The 13,466-nt window shown below is 42.1% G+C and overlaps 1 protein-coding gene across 6 annotated transcripts in view; it reads right to left on the bottom strand.

Annotated features, from left to right (window-relative positions):
* The window catches only part of dennd2b (DENN domain containing 2B), a 546,808-nt gene that overhangs the window by 378,438 nt on the left and 154,904 nt on the right, over positions 1-13,466 (bottom strand). The window contains exon 1 of one of the 6 annotated variants that reach the window (XM_078549207.1): positions 11,732-12,411. The exons of 4 other annotated variants lie outside the window; for them this stretch is intronic. The gene's annotated coding sequence lies outside the window, so the exon portion shown is untranslated. Of the gene's footprint in view, positions 1-5,996; positions 6,082-11,731; positions 12,412-13,466 lie in introns of those variants that run through there. One more of the 6 variants, XM_078549210.1, reaches the window with a different exon arrangement.

Genomic DNA, 13,466 nt, shown 5'->3' with positions numbered 1-13,466 from the left:
TGTCTTATGGTCTTATGGTCTTATCCTCACTCCCTTTTTGATCCCCTTTTTTCTAATAATTATTATACATTTTTTATATTTTTTTTTCTTTTGCCACCTATTTCTATTATTATTTTAAAAATTTATATCCATCCATTGTTTTATCTCCACCTTTTAGCCAATTTTGATCCCTTCTCCCCACCCCACCCCACCCCCACTAGGGCTATCTGTCACTTGCTCATCCTGCTTACTACCCTGAATGTCACCATTGGCACATCCTTTAGCTAATATCACCACCGTCAACACTCCTTTGACCTTTGTCTATGACATCTTTGGCAATCTCTCCTTTGCCTCCATCTATCACTGGCCCTCTATCCAGCTCCACCTGTCCAACCTCCCCTTAAACAGCTTATATTTCACCACATTTCTATTTCTCTTTAGTTCTGATGAAGAATCATGCGGACTCGAAACGTTAACTCTCTACAGATGCTGTCAGACCTGCTGAGTTTTTCCAGCAATTTTTGTTTTTGTTTCAGATTTCCAGCATCTGCAGTATTTTGCTTTTATCTTAGTATAAGTCAGATGTCATGATCAATCCATATTCACTGTTTCACCATCTATATATATTACTTCAAATGAACCAGGTTAGCAGAACAAAGGGGCATATGCTAAAATTGGTGCAAGGACAATTTAGTGGAGGATGAACAACCTCATGCAAAAAGTGACCAACATGGAGTGTTCTTCTGGATTGGAGCTGAAAACCTTAGATTCATTCAGGATCCTGTTCGAATGGACTGAGTGGTCTCCCTCGTGTATTTACATGTTCTTGAGTATGGACATTAGATCAGGAAAAGGTGAGAATCAATTTTGATGATATCAACGGAATTGCTTGCTGCTGCTCATTGTCGAGTCTTAGAAACTGGTTACTGGGTGAGTTAATGGAGGGTGGCTGGCAGCTATGAATTGCATACCAGTACAAGTTAATGCCTTAAGGAACGGAAAGAAAACTGGAGGCAAAAACCACAACGATTGTAGATGCCCCTAAATCCTGAGGCAAAGGCTGAGTTATTGGTTTAGACTGTGATGCGCTTCAGCAATACTACAGCAACATTTTGAACAAAATCAATCTTGATAGCACCTAAACATGAAACATATATAGGTTCAACTGTTTAAAAGCAATTGGTTTTTAGACAAGCCTCAGCGCAAAAACTTATAAAACAGCAACTAATTTGAGCAGTTAACAATTACTGTCACTAAATTCCTGACAAATAAAAACTCAAGCACATTAGTTTTCCACTAAAGACTTGGTGGCAAATTGGTCAGGAAGGTGCATGATCTTTGAATACTGAATTAAAAGAATACAACATTTATACCAACCCCACCTGATATTCTGTAAATAGGCTGCATGGTTCCCTATAGGAGCCTGCCATGCGTTTAGTTTCACAATGCCATGTTTCAGACTAGTTAAATAGCCTCAAGTAGATTGGAAAGCTGAATGCTCCAGACTGGCCCCTTCAGGAAGGATCAGGTTACTTGAAGCTATTTCTTTTTCTAACTGATGAAAGGCTAAGCCAAATGTAATTGGCACTGATTGTATACTGAGACTGTAGAGATACCAGAAATACTTCAAGTCTGGACTTTGATTGCCAGAGTACCCCTGCAAACAAACAGTCAGCTTACTTGTAAGTAATATCCTGAAAGATTCAAAGTAAGTGAAATTTATGAACAGCCAGGTGAACCACTGGAATGTTGCAGAGCAACTAAGTGAGAGCAGGAGGGTCAAAGGCAAATATGTGTCAGCGTACAATTCTGCTCCGAATCGGCTATGGTTTATTTCTTCAACTGTCACCTCATCTAATACAACCTTCCGCTGATAACAAGGTGCAACAGTAATCCATTTTGCAACACACACTAGATCAAGACCTGGCTCTGCTGCTTGACTTTCCAATCATTCCGCTGTTGTTTCTGCAGGAATAGACATATTCTTAACTTGGTTACAACATTCCTTGTATTTGTTTTTCCTGCTCTGTCCTGACAAATTCCAGAATTCTCAATATGCTCCTGAATGATTTCGACTGACTTTACCGTAAAAAATCAACAGACTTGTCAACTTTGATGATTCTTGTCATTTGTGTCTTGCACTCTGCTGAGTTCATTTCCTCACTCGCACACCACTGAAGGCAACTCAAATAAACTGATGGCAGTCACCAAATTCCCTATGCCCTAGTTAGAATTTTAGTCTCCTTGATTTCTCTATCTCTTATATCTCGCCACCCTCTGTTTCAGCAGCTCCCCACTCTGATCTGTGTCCAGACTGTCTGCCACACCCGCTCAACTTAATATAAAAGCTAATGCTCCCAGCGTCACCTGAATTCAAATCTCCTACATTCAAACTTCTTTCAAATGAAAATGAGTAAAAATATTAAGCATCAAACTTATTTTATCAAATTGGAAAACAGTTTCACAATATATTGAACCAGTAGAAAATGACACATGATTTGACATAGTGGGAGGCGGTGGTTTGATGGTATTATCACTGGACCAGTAATCCAGAGGCCCAGGGTAATGCTCTGCACCACAACAGATGGTGGAATTTGAATTCAATCAATAAAAATCTGGAATTAAAAGCCTAATGATGACCATGAAACCATTGTCAATTGTCATAAAAACCTATCTGGTTCACTAATGCCCTTTAGGGAAGGGAATCTGCTTTCCTAACCTGGTCTAGCCGACATGTGACTCCAGATCCGCAACAATGTGGTTCACTCTCACATTCCCTCTGAAATGGCCAAGCAAGCCACTCAGTTGTATCAAAAGTCTATAACGAACGAAACCGGACAGACCACCTGGCATCAACCTAGGCACCAGAAATGACAACGGCAAACTCAGCCCTGTCAACCCTGAAAGTCCTCCTTACTAACATCTAGGGGCTTGTGCCAAAATTGGGAGAGCTATCCCACAGCCCGACATGGTATTACTCACGGAATCATAGCTTATAGATAATGTCCCAGACACCACCATCACCATCCCTGGGTATGTCCAGTCCCACTGGCAGGACAGACTCAGCAGAGGTGGTGGCACAGTGCTATGCAATCGGGAAGGAGTTGCCCTGGGGGTCCTCAACATCGATTCCAGACCCTATGAAGTCTCATAGCATCAGGTCAAACATGAGCAAGGAAACCTCCTGCTGATTATCACGTACCGCGTTCAGCCCCCACAACTCCGCCTCAGCTGATGCATCAGTACTCCTCCATGTTGAACACCACTTGGAGGAAGCACTGATGGTGGCAAGATGCAGAATGTACTCTGGATTGGGGACTTCAATGGCCAATCACAAAGGGTGGCTTGGTAGCACTACCACTGACCGAGCTGGCCAAGTCCTAAAGAACATAGCTGCTAGACTGGGTCTGTGGCAAATGGTGGAGGAACCAACAAGAGGGAAAAACATATTTGACCTCATCCTCACCAACTTGCATGCTGCAGATGCATCTGTCCATGACAGTATCGGTAGGAGTGACCACCGCATAGTCCTTGTGGAGACAAAGTCCCATCTTCACATTGAGGATACCCTCCATCATGTTGTGTGGCACTACCACCATGCTAAATGGTTTGATTTTGAACAGAACTAGCAACTCAAGACTGGACACCCATGAGGCAGTGTGAGCCATCAGCAACAGCATAGCTGTACTCAACCGCATGGCTGGCTTATCCCCCATTCTACCATTACCACCAAGCCAGGAAATCAACCCTGGTTCAATGAAGAGTGCAGGAGGGCATGCCAGGAGCAACACCAGGCATACCTAAAAATGGAGGTGTCAGTCTGCTGAAGCTACAACTCAGGACTACTTGCATGCCGAACAGCGTAAGCAGCAAGCAATAAACAGAGCTGAGTGATCCAACAACCAACGAATCAGACCTAAGCTCTGTAGTCCTGCCACATCCAGTTGTGAATGGTGGTGGGCAATTAAACAACTCACTGGAGGAGGCAGCTCTACAAATATCCCCATCCTCAATAATGGAGGAGCCCAGCACATCAGTGCAAAAGATAAAACTGAAGCATTTGCCAGAAGTGCTGAGTGGAAGATCCATCTTGGTCTCCTCTGGAGGTCCCCAGCATCACAGATGCTGGTCTTCAGCCAGTTCAATTCACACCATGCGATATCAACAAACGGCTGAAGGCACTGGATATGCAAAGGCTATGAGCCCTGACAATATTCCAGCAAAAGTACTGAAGGCTTGTGCTCCAGAACTTGCCACGCCCCTGGCCAAGTTGTCCCAGTATAGCCACAATATGGGCATCCACCAAGCAATGTGGAAAATTGCCCAGTATGTTCTGTACACAAAAAGCAGGACAAATCCAACCTGGCTAATTATCGCCCCATCAGTCTACTCTCAATAATCAGTAAAGTGAGGGAAGGCATCAAAAACAGTGTTATCAAGCAGCACTTGCTTGCTTAGAGGGGAGGTGATGGCATAGTGGTATTGTCGCTAGACTAGTATCCCAGAGACCCAGCCTAATGCTCTGGGAACACTGGTTCGAATCCCATCATGGCAGATGGTGGAACTTGAATTCAATAAAAAATCTGGAATTAAAAGTCTAATGATGGCCAGGAAGCCATTGTTGTTAAAAACCCATCTGGTTCACTAATGCCCCTTTAGGGGAAGGAAATCTGCTGTCCTGACCTACATGTGACTCCAGACCCATAGTAATGTGGTTGACTCTTAAATGCTGTATATGCTAGTCAGTGACGCCCACATCCCATGAATAAAAAAAAACCTGCTCACTGATACTTAGTTTAGGTTCTGCCAAGATCACTCAGCAACTGACTTGCCACAATCTTGGTCCAAACATGGACAAAAGAACTGAGGTGAGAGTGACTGCTCTTGACATCAAGGCAGCATTTGAAAGAGCCCTAGAAAAACTGGAGTCAATGGAAATCAGGGGAAAACTCTCTGCTGGTTGAAGTCCTAGCACTAAGGAAGGTGGTTGTTGGAGGTCAGTCAACTGAGTTCCAGGATACCACAACAAGAGTTCCTCAGGGTAGCATCCTATGCCCAACCATCTTCAGCTGCTTCATCAATGACCTTCCTCCCATCATTAGATCAGAAGTGGGGATGTTTGCTGATGATTGCACAATGTTCAGCACCATTTGCGACTTCTCAGATACTGAAGCAGTACATGACAATATCCAGGTTTGGGCTGATAAGGGGCAAGCAATATTCGTGCCACACAAGTGCCAGGCCAAGACCATCTCCAACAAGAGAGAATCTAACCATCGCCCCTTGACATTCAATGACATCACCATCGCTGAATCCCCCACTATTGACATCCAGGGGGTTACCATTGACCACAAGGTGACTCGACTAGCCATATAAATACTGTGGCTGCAAGGGCAGGTCAGAGGCTAGGAATCCTGCGGCAAGTACCTCACCTCTTGACTCCCCGAAGCAAGTCCACCATCTATAAGGCACAAGTCGGGAGTGTGATGAAATACTCTCCACTTGCCTGGATGAGTGTCACTCAAGAAGCTTGACACCATCCAGGACAAAGCAGCCCGCTTGATTGGCACCCCTTCCACAAACATTCACTCCCTCCATCACTAATGCACAGTGGCAGTAATGTGTACCATCTACAAGATGCACTGCAGAAACTCCCCAAGGCTCCTTAGACAGCACCTTCCAAACCTGCGACTACTACCATCTAGAAGGACAAGGACAGTAGATGGATGGGAACACCACCACCTGGAACCTCCCCTTAAGCCACTCACCATTCTAACTTGGAACGATATCGCCATTCCTTCACTGTTGCTGGGTCAAAATCCTGGAACTCCCTTGCTAACAGCACTGTGGGTGTACCTACACCACAGGGATTGCAGCGGTTCAAGAAGGCAACTCACCACCTTCTTTTCAAGGGCAATTAGAGATGGGCAATAAATGCCGGCCTAGCCAGCGACGTCCACATCCCATGAATGAATAAAAACATTGCATGTGCGCTTTAATAATGAACTGTAACTCACCTGTAGCAAATTAAACAGTGAAATTTCAACCCAAATAGGAATATGTTTTGGTTTTTGCAAACATTTTGTCATGCATGATGTTCACTAAAAATAAAAAAAACAGGGAAAATTAAGAATTAAAAAGGTGCTAATGTCATAGCAAAGGTAAGGAGGCTAAAATTACTTTCAATACCACCAGTCAGGGAAAGAAAATTTACCAGGATTTCCATTCCCGATCACCACACAGCACCTTTTGCTGCAAGTGCTCATTGTGGATATCCAGAAAACTGTGCATAGATCTGACATCTTTCATTCCCCAGTCGCCTACCAATCACTCTCAATGCTTACACATGACCAATAGCCACTTGAGTGAGGTATTGGCAAGAGACAGAAATTTATGCCGTAATGAAAACAAAAGAGGCAGGGATAAATTGGGAGGAGAAAATCTGGAGAGAAATTGGAGGAAATGTGAAAATGAACATGCCCAATTTTAATTTTTGAAGAATATGAATTACATTAAATGGGGGAATAATTGCTCCAGTGATTCAAATAAAAGCCATGTCTGTAAAAGCTTGAGGAAATCAAAGATCCAAAGCTTGGCACTTAAAGTAATAGGGGGTTAGATCACAAGTTGAGTCCTTCAGTTTGGTTTGCTACTGATAAAAATGTATTAAATACCTTCATATTTAATAGCATACTTGTCTCTGAGTCAGGACATTATGGGTTTTAATCCTAATCCAAGGATTTGAGCACATAATCTAGGCCAGGGTTGTCCAATAGAATTCAAATGTTTGTCAAACTTGTGGCAGTCAGGTCTCAGTTTCAACACTTGATACAAAATATATGCAATATTAATAAAACAAATGTAGAATCTTTTGAAAAGAGCTTTGAGGTTTTAAATTGTCAGCAGTTAAGACCGATACACTGTTTGCCAGAGCCAGAACAGCTTCAAAGGATTTTGCAATCCAACTGTTCCACAAAGCAAGCCTGCTGTATATACTGTCAAAGGGTGGTGACAATCTGTTAACTGAAGAGGTCTGGTTCTGACAGTGTGCTCCAGTTTATTTCAATAAAATCAATTTCTTCAAAAGTAAACTTTATCAGAATTTATATATTAGAAGACTCGGGGAGTCAAAAGAATTGAAAAACTTTATGTATTTGCTTCTGCGTTCTGACTCTTGCCTTGCTAACAGCCTGCCGCCTGTCATTTCCAAACACAGCATTCGGACATTTAATAGGCCTTTGGCTCATGGAAAACCTCCTGTAATCTCTCCTTTTGCGCAAATATTGCCCTCTTCCTTTCAATTGTTCCTTTTAACAGACCTATTAAGATGAAAGCTGACATTTTTGGATGTTACTGCACCGCCCCAGCTTGCCAAAATTGCCCACGTCAACCCTCATTAGCAGCCACGCAGTGCTGTTTATCCATCATGCACCTCAATTATTTTGTGAAAACTTCCAACTACCAGCTAAACAAAATGAAGCTCTTCAGTTAGCATCTACTGTGTCACTAGAAAATGTCGAGAACAGTCGGACTGCAGTTCTTCCAAAGGCTGGCCTTGCTTTCACAGCACTTCACAGGGTCAGTCCTGCAGCTCCCCTACCCGAAAATGTTGAGATCATTTGTGTTCAACAGCATTCATTTGCACTCATTTGATGTCAATTGTGCTCAAAAACAATCATTTAGCTTTCATTTGACATCAATTGCGGTCAAAAGCAATCATTTAGCTATCATTTGACATCAATTGCGGTCAAAAGCAATCATTTAGCTATCATTTAACATTGCAAATAGCATAACTGACATCATTGTCATCAACTGCCCCAAACCACAGTGCGCAAACATTTGTGATTAGCAACATTTATACAAAGCATACGGACACCGAAAATGATCGCTGAGTTTATTTTCCATAATTCTGAATTTCGATAGCTTCAAACATTCTAAAACCGAGCTAACTTTAGAAAAAGCAGACTCTGTTTTAACATATGTTTTGGGTAAACTAGTTTTATGTTTTTCTTCATAAACTATAACTCGTGCAGAACAAATTTGTCCCCCCGCTCCCAGCACCCGCTCCTCCCCCTCCCAGATTGCAGCAGTTTTCTCCCCCACCACTCTCCCTCCCCACAGAGCAATTTTCTTCTGCCCCACCCATAACCCCCCCATATGCCAGCAGTTTTCCTCTCCCATATTCTACCCTCCCTTTTCCCCTCTCTCCCTCCCCTCTCTCCCCTGTCCCAAACCCCCTCATCCCCCGATCTCCTACCTGAGAGCTCAGGTTGCAGAGCCAGCTGTGAACCGAAAGTGACTGTGAGGCTGGCTCTGCTGCAGTTCTCCAGTCGGGGCGGGAGCAGCAATGGTGGCAGAGTGAGGTAAATATTGGGTATCTGGTGGTGCTCTCAAGTATGTATTTTTGGAAAGAATTTTTGGATTAAAACGTAAAAACTGAATAAATTCAGAAGTTATTTAAGTAATCAATCTTTTTGTATTTTGAGCGGCTCTGCTGCCTTCGAGTGCCTTTGGCTATTTGATTGCATTTGATGACAAAGATGGAAAACGCTGCTGACTGCAAGAAAAACTCATTGCAAATGAAAACATTTGATGTCAAATGATCGCTGATCATTTTTGCATTCAAATGTGCTCAAAAACAGTGTCAGAATTTTTTGGGTGGGGAGATCTAAATGCATCGCCATTTAGAGCCATCCAGAGAGAACAGAAACAGAGAAGATAACAAAATTTTTCCTGTTTCATTGAGCAAGTGACCCTTCTACTTCCAGGACATGAGAAACCAGATGACAGAGCTATACTCTGATAAACATAATCATAGTTTGGCAGATACATGACTCCTGTGGTTGATTCTTCCTGGCTTAATTAAGGACGACAAATAGTGGTCTGGCAAGTGACACCCATACACATACTCACAACTGCAACCTTAACACAACTCAATATTGTGTGGCTCTGACAATGAACCGCGTCAATTTGCCACATGTCTGTGGCCGATTTGCCACATGTAATGAGTGGCAAACATATTGGACAACGCTGATCTAGGCTGACACTCCAGTACAGTACTGAAGGAATGCTGCAGTCTTACAAATGGGACATTAAACCAAGACCCCATTGTCCTCACAGGTTGATGGAATAGATTTGTACTATTTTAAAAAGAGCACGAAAGTTCTGCCTCACTGTGAGATCTTGCTGTGTGCAAATTGGCTGCTGCATTTCCCTACAGTACAAAACTTCAAAAAGTATTCAATTGGCTGTGAAGTGCTTTGGGAGACCATGAAACATATATGTATAGAAACATATATATATATATATATCTAAACTATATATATGTAAATTCTTTCTTTTAATGGTATCCTAATCACAAAACACAAACAAGTGACAAAAAAATGACTTCTGTTTGTAAAAAATACGTAAGGAGTTTCCTTGGAGATTTCCCACCCTGCTGTTGAAACTTCGGCAGGAGCTTCTCAGAAACTCCATTCACACATGTAACTGGGGTCACCACCAATCTTCTGTCAGAGCGGGAGAATTTGAAAATTGTGAAAGTGGACTTTTCACAGCAGAAATTGTGAGACTGATGTGGAGTTCACAAGATGCAAGACTGGACATAGAATGAAGAGTAACAGTCTCACAAAGACTTCTGTCCTTTATTTTCCTGGTTATGTTTTACAGATTTCCTTACTGTTCTATAAAAACTGGACTGCTCAATCCAATGCTGGCAACCTTAAGTAAAATTTCCAAAATTACTGCTGAATACTAATGTAAATCAGTGATGCTAAATTATAGTTCAAATTTTTATGTTACAGATTACCTTGTACATGACATAAAATCATGTAGGTGAATTCCATTAAAAATAATGCCTCATAATCAAATATAGAACCTACAAAATACTTTAAACTCACTTTTCCCATTGATTATGTGTTTGGCGCCTATGGTGAGATGGACAAGAGCTCTTTACATTTCACATGAAACATCCCTTATTCTTTTGAGGTGAAGTAACAGGCCACTACAATGTTGCACAATGTTGTGGTCTCACCACAAAGTTAAGCAAGTTAAGTCAAAATCCTCAAAACTAAAGAAATCGCTGGCTTCTTTAGATATAAGATTGCACTGTAGCATTTCAATTGGCAAAATAAAAGTCTTGATTCTGCTCAGAAATCCGAGCTATCCTGGTTGTGTTTCCTGCAGCCCATTGACGGTTAATTGTAACAATTATGTTAAAATTTAACAGCAGTTCAAAATGATTGAATTTTAGGTAACCTTACAGAAGTAGTTCAAATACACATTCTTCCACTTTTAAACCAATTTGTACCAATATTTCATTGTGAAGATAAATATTGCAAACTGGTAAATAAGTGATTTAATGTAGTTTATTTGCATATTGAATGAACCCTGTACTAGTGACGTGAGCCATTGTGACAATCAGGAGCCTAAATTCAGCTTATTTTAGCTTCTGCAATATTAGGACATAATTATCTTGAACAGCATGATTACAGCAACATTGCAGGGCCAGCAACAGGCTAGAAATAGTTAGAATTTATTGGAGCCGAATCCCGATGGGGTCAATTCTGTTTGACCCCACCCCGCCCCCCACCAGAAAGAGGTTCATGTTCAGAGTAAAAAGGCTTTCCTCAGGCGGAACTGCACAGAATGAAAGCAAGCAGCTGATTCTAATCAGGCTGTGGGATTGTTTGTGCTCAAGGAGAATCCTGGTACTGCTCTGTACTGCACTCCTCATCTCACACTCCTCATCTCACACTTTTAAATTACACACTGGACCCTTTTCCCCTCCAATGCCCCAGCCCTAACACACATGATGATTGACCTTATTAGGCCCATTACAGAATGATTGGTTTAAAAGAAATATACATCAACACGAACATCATAGAAGTCACATGTTCTGAGGCATCCATGCTGCCTGTCTCAATGATCTCTTTGTTTTCTGTGTTCCAGACAACCATTTATTAACTGAAAATCTTCCTAATCTCCAACCTTCCCAATCATTTATTCGTCCCAGCTGGTGATGGATTTCTTATCAGGAGGATGTTGTCCCTTAGTGGGAAATGGGCAGTTATTACTGCCGTCTTAAAGGGGTCTCTGCTTAATTCATGACAGTAACCATTAAGAATCAAAACTTTCTGCCTGCTAGCCATGGGTAAAGATACCATCTGCTGTGGTAGTGAGCTGTGCAGACTGAAAGGCTGCAAGCTCAATCCCCTGTTTGTGCTGAGTTAGCTGATCTCAGCCAGAACAGTAGTTATGGAGTTACACCTAGCCTCAATACCTAAGCAAAGCCTTAGTTCCCACTTTGAATCCATGTCCAGTCAGCCTTCTGCTGGGAAGTGATTGTACATGGACATCAGGTGAGAACCAGATCACACTTTCTGTCCACAGTCAAATAGCTGCCAATACTTGCTATCTAAGAAAACAAAAGGATGAAAGATTTGGACAAGCTATTGTAGGAGCTCCTGCTGCCTATAGGATTGTGCCCCCAGCAAAACATGAAGGGAGGAAAGGACAGAAAATTGGGAAAAAGTCAAGATTCCCTCTGGAAACACACTGACTAATCCATTTGTGTAAAATCCTTCTATGTTCAAAGACCTTAACTCATTTGAAATAAAACAATCACAGTGCTATCAGAAATTAAACTGAGAAGTTTGAAGTAAACAAGCCAGCGCCCTTTTTAAAACTAAGTTGTGCTGTGACAGAAGATATTTGTGAGGAATCTATTAATTCAGTCCAACTGTCCACTCACCATGTTGCTGGATATTTAGTCCTGTGATCACATTCCTAAGACATTCTTGCAGTGTTTGTCTGAGTATGGTGCTTTGTAAAGCAGTCCCCAGTCCCCGACTATGTCACCCTACCAGCTGCTTACATTCTGAGCGCATTGTCCTCTCAGACAGATAGTCTCTTCATAGCACAATGTGAACCAGATGGAAATAATTCAATCATTTTCTTTTCCTTAGGCCTAACTCCCAAACTGTTCACATTTTTTCTTGAAAAACCATATAAAAGAAACTCTTGCAGCTTTCCAGGCTGAAGCTCAGACAGAGTGTGACTGTGAGGGCAGAAATTACTCTGAAAGGACCCTCCCTTCTGCATATGCTGAGACCACCCCCTCACCCCCTTCCTTGTTGAACACAACAGTTCTATTTACTAGCACTGTCGTCACTGAGCCTTTCAAAACAGCCCCGTTCCCTCAAAGAAGAAGTCAGCTTATTAATTGTTCCTATAAATTATATTCTCCTTATTCCGGGGAACTTTGGGAGTCATGTCAAGGTCTGCAGCGTGTCACTCTGCATGTTAATCTACAGAGGCTGGATGTCATGTGCTTTCAGTTCAGGAGGAGAGGGCAGATTTAATTCCTCTCTGGATTCCAAGCAGCGGAAATACTGAGAAGTTTCTCGTACTCACTTTAAGCTGTTCTGATTACATTTGAAATCAGTAAGTTTCACATAGACTTTCGTGACTCACAAAACCACTGGAAGCATAACAATGAAGTCATGAATTGATATTTATACTAATAAATCTGAAAAGTCATGTTACAATTCCCATACAGACCAGTAGCTTTTAAAAAATTTGAAATTCCCGTTAATAGCTAAAAGGATAACACAATGAGATTTAAGACTTCTACTGTAACAAAAAGTGTAACTAAAAGCTCTAATAGCTAAACATCATCTCTATAGGCAAATTATAATTTAAACCACAGGACAGAAGTTCCCCCACTTACCTCCCAAACGTTAACTTCTGTTCTTTTCCTTTCTCAGCCTGGGAACTTGTAATCTTAGAACCATCTTTCAAAGTGAGTTTCCACCCTCCACCCCAGAGATTCTTACTCTAGCGCAAGCTAGGCAAATCTTCCAGCCTCGTTTTAACTCATGACTTTGGTCTCTTCAATCCGAGTGCAAGCTCCCACCTGTATTCCTGCATGGTGAACCGTAGCATCTCATTGCCTATAGCTGCTTTCCCACTCCGGAATCCTGGCAGACTAACCTTTTCTGTGAGTTTTCATGGATATCTTAGAAACCCTTCCCCTCTCTAAGTCCATCTCCATGGCAACATGAATTCATGGGCATTGTATCCAGGTAGAAATGCTGATTAGTGACCCTCGAGACCCCAATTCTCCTTTATCTTGGAAGTAAATGGACAGCTTAAAACACAGCTGTTTACAACCAGACATTCTCAACACGTTTCTGGGACTTTGGAGACACAGGCCAGGATTTTCCCCTCGGCGATTTGGGGGCGGGGCCCATTCGCTGAGGGGAAAATGACACAGGATGATGTCAGGAGGAATCCACGACATCATCCCGGGCCATTTAAATCTTAAGGAAACTCTTTCGAGTTATCAACAGTCACAGATTGCATCTCTTTCGAGTACAATCACAGTTCTTGGTTTCCGGGAGTGGGACATGAACCCACAACCCTCTGATTCAAAGGCGAGGGTGCTATGAACTGAGCCACAGCTGACACCTCTTAAATCTTAAGGA

The sequence above is a fragment of the Cetorhinus maximus genome, chromosome 9 (assembly GCF_964194155.1).
Source record: "Cetorhinus maximus chromosome 9, sCetMax3.hap1.1, whole genome shotgun sequence".
Taxonomy (NCBI): domain Eukaryota; kingdom Metazoa; phylum Chordata; class Chondrichthyes; order Lamniformes; family Cetorhinidae; genus Cetorhinus; species Cetorhinus maximus.
The sequence above is the reverse complement of the archived record's forward strand: the minus strand, read 5'-3'. Positions and strand labels throughout refer to the sequence as shown.